Genomic DNA, 12,270 nt, shown 5'->3' on the forward strand with positions numbered 1-12,270 from the left:
TCCAGATTTCCGGCGTGGGGCGTCGCGGGGGGTGGGTCATCAGTAGCAAACTGTTGTGCGAATAGTTCCAAGGCAGCAGAACGCGCTGAAATCTAGATGACACGAAAGTGATGTCTAGTAAGTTGCCACCCAGCAAATAACGGCATGGGGCGTCGCGGGGGGTGGGTCATCAGTAGCAAACTGTTGCGCGAATAGTTCCAAGGCAGCAGAACGATGGCACCAAGGTGATGTCCAGTAAGTTGCCGCACTGGTTTTGGTATCCTACAATGCTGCTCCGAATAACGGCGTGGGGCGCCCCGGGGGAGGCGGCGTGAACGGGCCTCTCCAGGTGGAGTGTCATCTGTTGTAGTGGGGCGCCCCTTTACCGTTTCAGTTGCCATTCCGTCCGTTTTTGGTCCACTGTGTCAAAAGCCGCAATTCAGCTGAGTTGCGCCCACTCTTGCGGTGCAGCGATAGGCGGCTGTCACAGGACTCTCAAAATGGCGGCAGGCTGTTTCCTTTTTGGGCCTGGTCCACTGAAATGGCCCTGGGACACCTTGGAAATCGGACGCTTGTCTGCTAGGTCTTGGACCCCATTCTCGAAAGCGTCCCCTCCGCCTTGAGAATTCATCAAAAGTTTTGGGGGCTCCGACTCCTGCAGGCTTCTGGTGGGGAGCGGCTGCCATGATTGCTCGCGGAATGACCACGACTGAGCTACGAGATGGTGGTGCTCTCATGCTGACGCCAGCTTCAGTCTGAAACATCCAGAAACAAGGTGGGGCTTTCATCGTTTGGGAAAAAAAAAAAGTTTTCATCCAATGAAAAGTGTTGTTTTTAGGTCACATGATCAAGCCTTCCATCATTAGGAAACCAAAAGTAAAATGAACCAATGAAAAGTTTTATAAACAAGTCACATGACCTGTTATGCGGCATAGGGTATAAAATGCGGAGAAAATACGTTGGCACGTGAGGCGGCGTCAGTAGCGGACCGATGTGCGAATAGGCCGAAGGCAATACAACGCGCCAAGATCCGGATGGCACCGAGGTGGTGTCATAGTTGAGAGTTCTGAGCAGCGGTTGTAACACTGTCTGAAGCTTATTTGCAGCTGCTGCAGCTTCACTACGCGCCAAGATCCGGATGGCACCGAGGTGGTGTCTAGTAAGGTGCACTGGTGTGGCCATCCTACAATGCTGAAAGTCGGCGTGGGGCGCCCCTTTGGCCTGTGAGTTTGCGTCAGTAGCGGACCGATGTGCGAATAGGCCGAAGGCAGCACAACGCGCCAAGAACCGGATGGCACCGAGGTGGTGTCTAGTAAGTTGCCGCACTGGTGTGGCCATCCAACAATGCTGAAAGTCGGCGTGGGGCGCCCCGTTGGCCTGTGAGTTTGCGTCAGTAGCGGACCGATGTGCGAATAGGCCGAAGGCAGCACAACGCGCCAAGATCCGGATGGCACCGAGGTGGTGTCTAGTAAGTTGCCGCACTGGTGTGGCCATCCTACAATGCTGAAAGTCGGCGTGGGGCGCCCCGTTGGCCTGTGAGATGGCGTCAGTAGCGGACCGATGTGTGAATGGGGCCGAAGGCAGCGCAACAATATTTTCGGAATAGAAGACACCACTAGGCGCTGAGATGCCAAGATCCGGACGGCACCGAGGTGGTGTGTAGCAAGTTGCCGCACTGGTGTGGCCATCCTACAATGCTGAAAGTCGGCGTGGGGCGCCCCGTTGGCCTGTGAGTTTGCGTCAGTAGCGGACCGATGTGCGAATAGGCCGAAGGCAGCACAACGCGCCAAGATCCGGATGGCACCGAGGTGGTGTCTAGTAAGTTGTCGCACTTCTGTGGCCATCCTACAATGTTGAAAGTCGGCGTGGGGCGCCCCGTTGGCCTGTGAGATGGCGTCAGTAGCGGACCGATGTGCGAATGGGGCCAAAGGCAGCGCAACAATATTTTCTGATTTGAAGACACCACAAGGCGCTGAGATGCCAAGATCCGGATGGCACCGAGGTGGTGTCTAGCAAGTTGTGGCACTGGTGTGGCCATCGTACAATGGTAAAAGTCGGCGTGGGGCGCCCTGTTGGCCTGTGAGATGGTGTCAGTAGCGGACTGATGTGTGAATGGGGCCAAAGGCAGCGCAACAATATTTTCTACAATATTTTCGGAGTAGAAGACACCACAAGGCGCTGAGATGCCAAGATCCGGATGGCACCGAGGTGATGTCTAAGTTGCGGACCGATGTGCGAATGGGGCCAAAGGCAGCGCAACAATATTTTCTGAAGAGAATACACCACAAGGCGCTGAGATGCCAAGATCCGGATGGCACCGAGGTGATGTCTAAGTTGCGGACCGATGTGCGAATGGGGCCAAAGGTAGCATAACAAGATTTTCTGTATGGAAGATACCACTAGGCGTTGAGATGCCAAGATTCGGATGGCACCGAGGTGATGTCTAGCAAGTTGTGCCACTGGTGTGGCCATCGTACAATGGTAAAAGTCGGCGTGGGGCGCCCTATTGGCCTGTGAGATGGTGTCAGTAGCGGACTGATGTGCGAATGGGGCCAAAGGCAGCGCAACAATATTTTCTGACTGACACCACAAGGCGCTGAGATGCCAAGATCCGGATGGCACCGAGGTGATGTCTAAGTTGCGGACTGATGTGCGAATGGGGCCAAAGGCAGCGTAACAATATTTTCTGTATGGAAGATACCACTAGGCGTTGAGATGCCAAGATTCGGATGGCACCGAGGTGATGTCTAGCAAGTTGGTGTGGTCATCCTACAATGCTGAAACTCGGCGTGGGTCACCCCATTAGCCTGTGAGATGGCGTCAGTAGCGGACCGATGTGCGAATAGGCCGAAGGCAGCACAACGCGCCAAGATCCGGATGTCACCGTGGTGGTTTCATAGTTGAGAGGCACTTCATCTGCAGTGGGGCGCCGAGATCCGGATGGCACCGAGGTGATGTCTAGCAAGTTGCTGTACTGGTGTGGTCATCCTACAATGCTGAAATGTAGTGGGGCGCCCATTTACCGTTTCAGTTGCCATTCAGCTGAGTTTCGGCTGCTCTTGATGCTACAGCGACAGGCGGCTGCAAGAGGACTCTCAAAATGGCGGCCTGTTCTTTGGATTTGGGCCTGGTCCACTAAAATGGCCCTGGGACACCTTAGAACTCGGACGCTCGATTTTTTTTTCCTTTCCTGTACATGCAAAAAAAGGTAAATGCCCGGTACGTTACACGCTTCATCTGCCACGATGAACTCTCCAGAGGAACCGAAAAAAAATATAGTTGTGGTAACTATACCATGCATCGTCATATGGAGAGGTGGCACCAATTAATTATAGTGCTGCATAAAAGAGAGATTTGGAGGAGAACCCCTGACCTGCTAGTACATTCATCAAAGAAGTGGCACTGAGAGCTTCAGAGGCAAGGGAAACGGTCCCAAATATTTAGAAGAACTTTGGAAAGATTAAAATGACATGTTTAGATTGTGGTAAATTAATTTCATGTGGACAGATGAGTGTTACTCTAATAAATACAGCATATGAACATCATCATAGTCGATGGTTGGTAGAGACATTTTGACTATATCCTGGACCTGCCCGTCCTCGCCCAAAATGGCGCCGGAATAAATGGGACTCGTAACTCCTTGTTGTGTACTGGTTGCAGAACCTTGAAATCACGAGATACGTATGCAGTTTTGAAGCACATGGCGGGCGGGGACGAGAATTGATTGAATATTTCGACATCCCTATTGATATTAAGTTCTGATGTGTTATTGATTACTGTACTGTTGAAAATTCGAATTAACGTCACCCATGGTACTTGCCCGCAAATGTATATCTAGATAATTTTATTGTAACTGGCCCTGTCGTATTTTAATTATAAAATGTACGTCCACCGATTCCGTAACTGTTAGACACCTTAGTTCTTGCAATCTAATGGCCCGCCCGTTACGTTCCTCTACAGTGTAAATGTCTATTCATCATATACGATTACAGTTTGCTCCGTGGCAGGCCCAGGTGGTTATAGGCTCGTATTTGTATAATGAAATTTTCACAATAAAGGTTTTTAAAAGAAAACATGGTAGTAGTATATACATTGGTAAAGTTTTTAATAATAGTCACTGTTTTAGAATCATTAAAAGGCAAGTGAAATAAAGCAGACCAATTACATGAAGGGTAAAAGGTATAATACGAAGGAACGCAGTAAAGATAAATGGTCAAGGGCTGTTGTGTTTTCTATTCCTGCAACATAAAGTGATCGATAAGAATCTCATATTCAGGCGTATCGGCGACTAAGACAGCAGGTCGACCCTCTTTTGCTCAACGGCTCCGTCATGGGACGAAGAAACGCTCTTTTTCTCGAAAAAAGAATATATTTTACTTGCAGGACAGTTGTAAAATTTCCGGGAAAGTACATTAGCCTGGAACATTATAACATATATTTAAGAAAAAATAATGTTCGGAAGTAATTAAAAGCGTAATTTTTAGGTGATATGATCAAGGCTTTCATCATTAGAATAAGAAAAGTAAAATGAACCAATTAAAAGTTTTATTAACAAGTCACATGACTTGTTATGCTTACGTTACGCGCTGCGCGCCCCGGATGACTTCCGGATGCGCTAACGCGGCGCGTCATATGACGCATTACGCGACAACGCAGGTCCAGAATATAGTCAAAATGTCTCCACCAACCAGCGGTCGAAACACAACCCCTTTCAGCAGGCTAAATAGTTCTGTTAAATGACAACAGAAGGGACAGGCAACAAGAACCATCAGTCAAAGAGGGGAGGGCTAGTTCTTCTCTACCGGGTTACATTGGGGCGCTACCGGAACTGATCGAATTGGTAGTCTACAGTGTTTCTGGATGTTTCAGACTGAAGCTGGGGTTAGCATGAGAGCACCACCATTTCGTAGCTCCGTTGTGGCCATTCCGCAACCAATCATGGCAGCCGCTCTTGATCGTTATTTTGGGCGGGGTGGGTGGCGGAGCCGAGCTGTTTTGCAGCCATCATTGTGTGGAGTTCAGTTCATCTCACTAGTTTTGTATTTGTCATGAGGGGTTGTTCCTAATGTTTCTATTTTAGCGAGGTCAAAAAGAGATCCCATTAGTGGCCTACTGATTTTACTCGATTCCTTTTCTTTTTTTTTTACACGATTTTTCGTTATCTGCAAAGACTAAACAGAGTATTGCGACTCTGTGTTTGTTTGTAAATAGAGAATGAACCAAAGAGAACTAATTCTAAAACAGTAAATACTTGGATAACAATCAATCAAATGGAGAGAGAAGCAGACACGACGGATTACAACGGGGGCAAAGGCCTACGTTAACTACCTTTCACTATCTGCAAAGAGAGAGTACTCCTAATAGAAATGAGGGGGGGGCACCATTCAAAGCAGATCAGTGTGCATAAACACGAAAATGTTTTCACTTACCACGTACTTGACATTCGACAGCTTATGATATTTGCTATTAAAAAACCATTGAAATTCACTGAAAAAACCATAGGTTATAGACCATATATAGTTAGGAATTAGCATTTACTAAACCTTGAAAATTCACTGAAAAAACCATAGGTTATAGACCATATATAGTTAGGAATTAGCATTTAAAAAACCTTATTTTACTCACACAAAACCATTGAAATTCCATATATAGTTAGTTGCACTAACTATATATCGTGCACCCGCAATCCACTGCTGATGATGTCACATATTACATCATTCATGACATGGTCAGTGACATCACTGATGACATCACTGATGACATCTCAAATGACATCACTGATGACATCACTGATGACATCATCCAGTGACTGTGTGTTTCTGTAAAGTTTAAATATGTTTTAGATATTGAAGAATGAGTAGATGTATAACTGTCTGGACGAAGGATTTAGTAGGTGCATGACTGAATGTATGAGTGAGTGATTAAATGTGTCTCACTGAGTGCATGGGTTAGTGACTAAACTGTCTTAATTTGTGCATCATTATGTCTGTTGTTCTGTAAACTGCTGCATGTGTTGATCAGTAGCTATATGATTAACTATATGGGTTATTGATTGATTGTCCAAGTATTTGTATGGGAGACTGAGTGTGTGTGTGGCTGGCTGGGAGGTGTGTGACTCTGTGCAGATCAATGTGTACTTGTATCAATGATTGTATAAGAAAGTAAGTATGTGTTAGTATATGTTTGAAAATGTAAGGTGCTCTATGTTTAACTGTATAGACAAGAAAATGGAAGTGTGATTGATTCTTTACAGGACTGACTAGGTGTGTGAGTAACTCCATGGATGAGTGGCAGAGTGTGAGTGTCTGTATAGGTGTATGAGTGCATATGATAGTGTTGTAAAGATGAGTGATTGTATGTATGAATGATTGTATGGGTGAATGAGTGAATGAGTGAATGTGTGTGTAGACGTAGGAATCAGTGAGTACGTATGTAGTAACTAGTATTGGTGTGTCAATGGTTTCAAAAATTATACTCTGTATTTAACACTGGGTGAAACAGAGGTTATATTAAAATGTGAGGAGATGCATTGTATTGTCACATGAATGATATCATCAGTGATGTGGTCATTGATGTAAAATGAGATGTCATCAGTGATGTCATCAGTGATGTCATTTGAGATGTCATCAGTGATGTCATCAGTGATGTCACTGACCATGTCATGAATGATGTAATATGTGACATCATCAGCAGTGGATTGCGGGTGCGCGATATATAGTTAGTGCAACTAACTATATATGGAATTTCAATGGTTTTGTGTGAGTAAAATAAGGTTTTTTAAATGCTAATTCCTAACTATATATGGTCTATAACCTATGGTTTTTTCAGTGAATTTTCAAGGTTTAGTAAATGCTAATTCCTAACTATATATGGTCTATAACCTATGGTTTTTTCAGTGAATATATATATATATATATATATATATATATATATATACCAACATAGAGTTTAGCCCTGGAAAGAAGAAGCCACACGATCGGTAAAAATTTGCATCCATTTCATTTGGGAGCAACTGCAACAGGAGACGCAGAGGAAACAGTCACCATCATTCTTTGTAGCCAGACCGGTTTCGGGAATCCTTTCCCTTCCTCAATGGCAACTGCTAACACTGATGATTAAGCATGCACGATATTTAAAGAGCCTGCGTCCGTGGGCGTGGTCACATCAAAAGGCCTCCTGGATCTTGTAGTGCATGAACCAATATTCTCGAGTGAGTTCATCTTTGAAGCAGTGAACATTAAACAAAATTGTTAAAACCCCTGTGGGCTGATGAAGTGTTGCACTGGGTGTCCTATTGACTTTACCCAGCTGCTCCTGGACACCGACCTCCCATATGCTGATAGCACCATTGGGCGCCATCATGGGTCCGCAGCAAGCGGCAGGCTCTCTTCCGCGGCTGGGCTTTAGCCGCAAACATACCAACGTAGAGTTTAGCCATGGAAAGAAGAAGCCACACGATCGGTAGAAATTTGCATCCATTTTATTTAGGAATCAACTGCAACAGGAGATGCAGAGAAAACAGTCACCATCTGTTCTTTTCTATGCTGGTGCCACGTTGGGGCATGACCAGTGTCCCCAAAATGTTGCATAGCGAAGAGCTCCTGCCCACTGGAACCGCAGTGTTTCCTTTAGCTTGGTGGGAGCAGCCACAGCCACTCACACTCCCTCTCACACACTAAAACAGACAGTCATCCACCCACTTAGCTCACACATGTTAGAGATAGTATCACTCATTAGTAGTAAAACTTACACTCACTTGCTGATGTCATCCGTAATGTCATCTGTGATGTCATTTGAAATGTCATCACTGATGTCATTTGAGATGTCATCAGTGATGTCACTGCCATGTCATGAGTGATGTGATATGTGAGGTCATAACCAGTGTATTGCGGGGGCGTGAGTTATAGTTAGCTCAGGTGTAAGTGCTGAGTTTCACTTGTTTTGTACTAGTGAAATCTGATCGTAACTTTAACGTCCCTGAAACCTTTGGGTTTTTTCAGTGAATTTCTATGTTTTTTATATTCTATCTTCTAACTATAATGTCCCTGTAACCTTTGGATTGTTAAGTGAATTTCTATGGTTTTTTAACTAGTAGTAGTGTTTGCAGAGTGATGGAGAAAGGGGGCAGTGCATTCGACCAGCTACAGCAATCCTGCTGTGTAGGACTTTCTGGAGGTAAGAGGAGGGGTTCTTGGCCCCTAAGGACCCTTTGTATCCAAGGAGGCTTAATCTCCCAATCAGCAGTGCGCCATGAGGTACGTTTGCAGAGTGGTGGAGAAAGGGGGCATGGCCTACAAAGACCTCTCAGCAGTCCCGCTATGTGGGACTTACTGAAAGTTACAGTAGGGGTTGTTGGGGTTGTTGATCCTCAAGGACCCTCAGGATCCAAGGGAACTTTATCCTTCAGCAAGTAATGCACCAGGGGGCACATTTGTAGAGTGGTTAAGAAAGGTAGTGGAGTCTCCAACAACTTCCCCAGGCCAGCCTTTAAAAACAAAATAAATCTTTCATTAGGGGAGGGGGCGCTTCTTTCCCTGGCCAATTTTATCCCAGTGGACCCACCCCCCAGGGCCTGGCTATTCACAAATGGGGTAGGCCTGCATGGCCACCCTCCACGGCCACATTTGGTACTGGGGACCCCATCCCCCTGGGCATGGCCATCTTTCTGTGGGTGCAGACAGGGCACTCACTCTCCACTGTGACTGCCTCAAGTCCCCTGAGGTCCCCGCCTGCTCCCTGCCTCCTACAGGAGCCGGCATTGCTTTCAGACACAAGGAGATGATGGACAGAGCACTGAAACTTTTCAGACACACACCCCAGTCTCTATTATATCTGGGTTGAATCCATCATTGCTCTTTAGCTCACTTCACCACCCCAGTTCAGACCCAGCCATATGCAAATCAGTCTTGACCCTGTTCCTCATGGGAACAGTCCAACCCGAACTGCCAAGCCAGGTCAGCCCTGGACCGCAAATAAGCATCCTGGGACTTAAACATGCATTTCCATGTGCTTGAAAGCAATTCTGCTCTGCTTTCAGCAAGCGAGAGCATTTCTGAGCTCTCGCTTGTTGGAAGCAGAGCTTTTGCCGTGGCTTGACGGGAGTGCTGATGCTGAAGAATATATTTTCTTCTGCATGTGCTACAATTCTTATGTTTTCTCTAAAATAGCTTTTTGTATTTTCTATTTCTGCCTATTTTCTGTTTTACAGTTCCTCAAGCCACCTGAAGAGATTTATCAGAAAAAACTTTTCTTCTTATGATTTGTTTCTTTTTCTTCATAGGCCATAAATTAGTTTCACAAAACGAAGGACAGATTACTTCATAAAGTAGATAATACATCTCACTGTGTAGTAACTGTTAGCTGTGTCGCTATCATGGGCTTTGTAGTTTTTTTCTTTTTATATTGGTTCCTGTAATGTTTATCATGTTTTGGCTGCTCTTGTGGAAATGGCAAAAAAAGACAAAATTATACACACATTAGAACTATCCCTCATTAAAATAACATGAAAAACGCACATTTTAGACTACCATTTACAAATAAAATTAAAAGCAGTGTTACCACTGCAATTTTCCACCTATATATACACCTCCTGGGTACAAATGATTTTTGCACTGACTCACTAGACATAGCATTCCATTTTGAAAAACTGTTTTCAAATATTGATTTACAATTGATCTTACACAATGGAAGTCTGTGGAATCTGGAAATGGTGGTGCAAAAAGTCATTGTCACTAATATGCTAGTTTGAAGAATAAGGTTTAAAATATGACAGGTCAATTGTTCGTGCCTTGGTGGGGATTTCTTTTTCATTTCTTTGCTTCTTTTACTTTCTACTGTCTCTATGATCTCTTGTTTCTGCCTGTATTTCAGAGAAAGTGCCAAAATGTGAATTTAAGAAAGAATTAGATAACGGGCTAGACAGGATCCAACGCCTGGTGTTGAATAGGATTGAAGGATCAAAGCAATATCCTGTTTTGAGCAGAACTGTTTGAAGTCTTTGAAAAACACTAAGAAGTAAAATTACTGGAAAAAATCTGCAACATTGTGGGCTGCTTTTAAAAGCACATCAAGGAAGACCAAGCCACGGCAGATTGCAGTTTAGTCTGCACGAACTGGTAAGCTACCATAAAATCCCAGATAAACAGCACTGTATTCACCGAATGAACACAATTTAAATCAAGTTAGAGTGTGTCCTATAAGTATGTTTTAATGACCAGCAATATGCTTTACAAGGTATAGTCTTTTCTTGCTTGCTCATAAGCTGGCTGCACAAAGGAATTTTGGGGCATATTACCAACACAGGCGATAAAATTATCGCTTGCTTTATCGGAAGAAAACTGCCGCTAAAGCCGCTTTTGCGGCAGAAAACTACCGCAAAAGCGGCTTTAGCGGCAGTTTTCTGCCGATAAAGCAAGCGATAATTTTATCGCCTGTGTTGATAATATGCCCCTTTATTTCCAAGGGTGTGCATGAGTTAGCAGTATGGGTCAGAGGTAATAAAGCGTGTTAGTTCTAAAGACAAGCTTTACAGACAAAAGCAGGGACACTTCTACAAGTAGCACAGGGTTATGCTTCAGTCTTACATTAAAAGAACTAAAGGCGATATGTATCAACCACAAATGTGTTCGCAAACGCCGAAATTCGCAGAATTTCGGCATTTGCAAACGCATTTTTGCTAAATGGTATGTATCAAGCAAATCTGCGTTCAAAATAAGGAATCGCAAAATTTACGATTCCTTATTTTGCGATAGCATTTAAGGAATCGCGAATTTTGCGATTCCTTAAATGCAATGTAAGAAGCACAAAAAAGTGCAATTTCCCCTTAAGGAATCTCAAATTACCACCAACTTCAACTTCAAGTTGGTGGTAATTTGCGATTTCTTTGAAAAATGCCTTTTTTTGCATTTTTCAATGTGCACCCATGCTTATTTCAGGGGTGCAACAGGGTGCCCTTTTGACACCCCTGCACCCTTGAAATTTGCATTCTCAATTTGCGATTCGCTAATTGCAAATCGCAAATTGAGAATGTCTTCCCATTCATTCCTATGGGCGCTAGGCCCATAGGAATGAATGGTGAGGTATTCCTTAATTGCAAATCGCAATTTGAGATTCCCAATTAAGGAATATGTAGGATTCGCAAAATGTATTGCAAATCCTACATAGATAGCATTTTGAGATTCTCAAATAGCAATTCGCAAAAAATCGCTATTTGAGAATCGTAAAATGACTTCTTGATACATATCATACATATAAGACAAAAGAAGAACACACATTTGCAATGCAATAGATCTAGCATTAATGAGATTTTAAGCTATTAGCAATGCAATACCTTGAACCCTCACAGATGCGAGTTCTACTGCATTGCAAATATTTATTTTTTTACCAGGGCCCATGCAGCGCTTTCACATTTATGAAGGCTGCGCTCCTTTCTTTAAACAGACAACGTTTAAAGAAAGGGGCGTGTCCGACATTAAAGTGAAGCTGCGGCTTAGGGGCTTTGACAAAAAAAACAGCTGTTTGGCAAGTTGACAAACATATGGGTTTTTTGGTGGTAAAAGCGCCCATGCAGCGCTTTCTCTTGTCACTTCAGTAATGTCAGCCGTGTATCTTTCTTTAGACGCAGTCTGTGTAAAGAAAGAGACGCAACCTCTATGAATGTGAAAGAGTTGCATGGGCTCTAGTAAACTAAATAAATAAATAAGTAATCAAGGCGTTAAATGAGGATTGCGCTGCTAAAATAAATAAATAATAAAACGTGGCCGCTATAGCTAAACATGACCGCCATTAGTAGAAATTAAAATAAAAGCGGGCAGCGTGCTGCGAGATGGTGGGTGGAATTGGGGAAGCGCATTAAATAAAATAGTGCTCACTGATAAAGCAGGCCATGAAACAACACCAGTAAAAGGTCCAGTCGTTATGGGAGGTAACCAATGCAGACAAGGCGGTATCAAGGAGGGACTAACAAGCCTAATAATGACTTGGAAGCCAGAGTTAATGAAGGACAATGACACAAGCCAGTTAAAAATATGGGCGGGCAGTGGGCAGGGCTTCAAAGCCATACTCCACTACTGCATGCGTAGCTGCAACGCATGAGCTGCCCAAGTTCGACCTAAAAAAAAACAGGGCCCAATTGAGTAGATTCCACGGCTATGGTGAAACATATGTTGAGGGCTTAGCAGATGCTCCACAAAATATATGCTCACAACATTTTCCCTTGCTTATGAATCATTTTTCTCCCAATTACTCTGGCAATGGTAGCCTAGTACACTGTTTTGCTTAAGATTAAAATGT

This window comes from Lissotriton helveticus, chromosome 4_1 (assembly GCF_964261635.1).
Source record: "Lissotriton helveticus chromosome 4_1, aLisHel1.1, whole genome shotgun sequence".
NCBI lineage: Eukaryota > Metazoa > Chordata > Amphibia > Caudata > Salamandridae > Lissotriton > Lissotriton helveticus.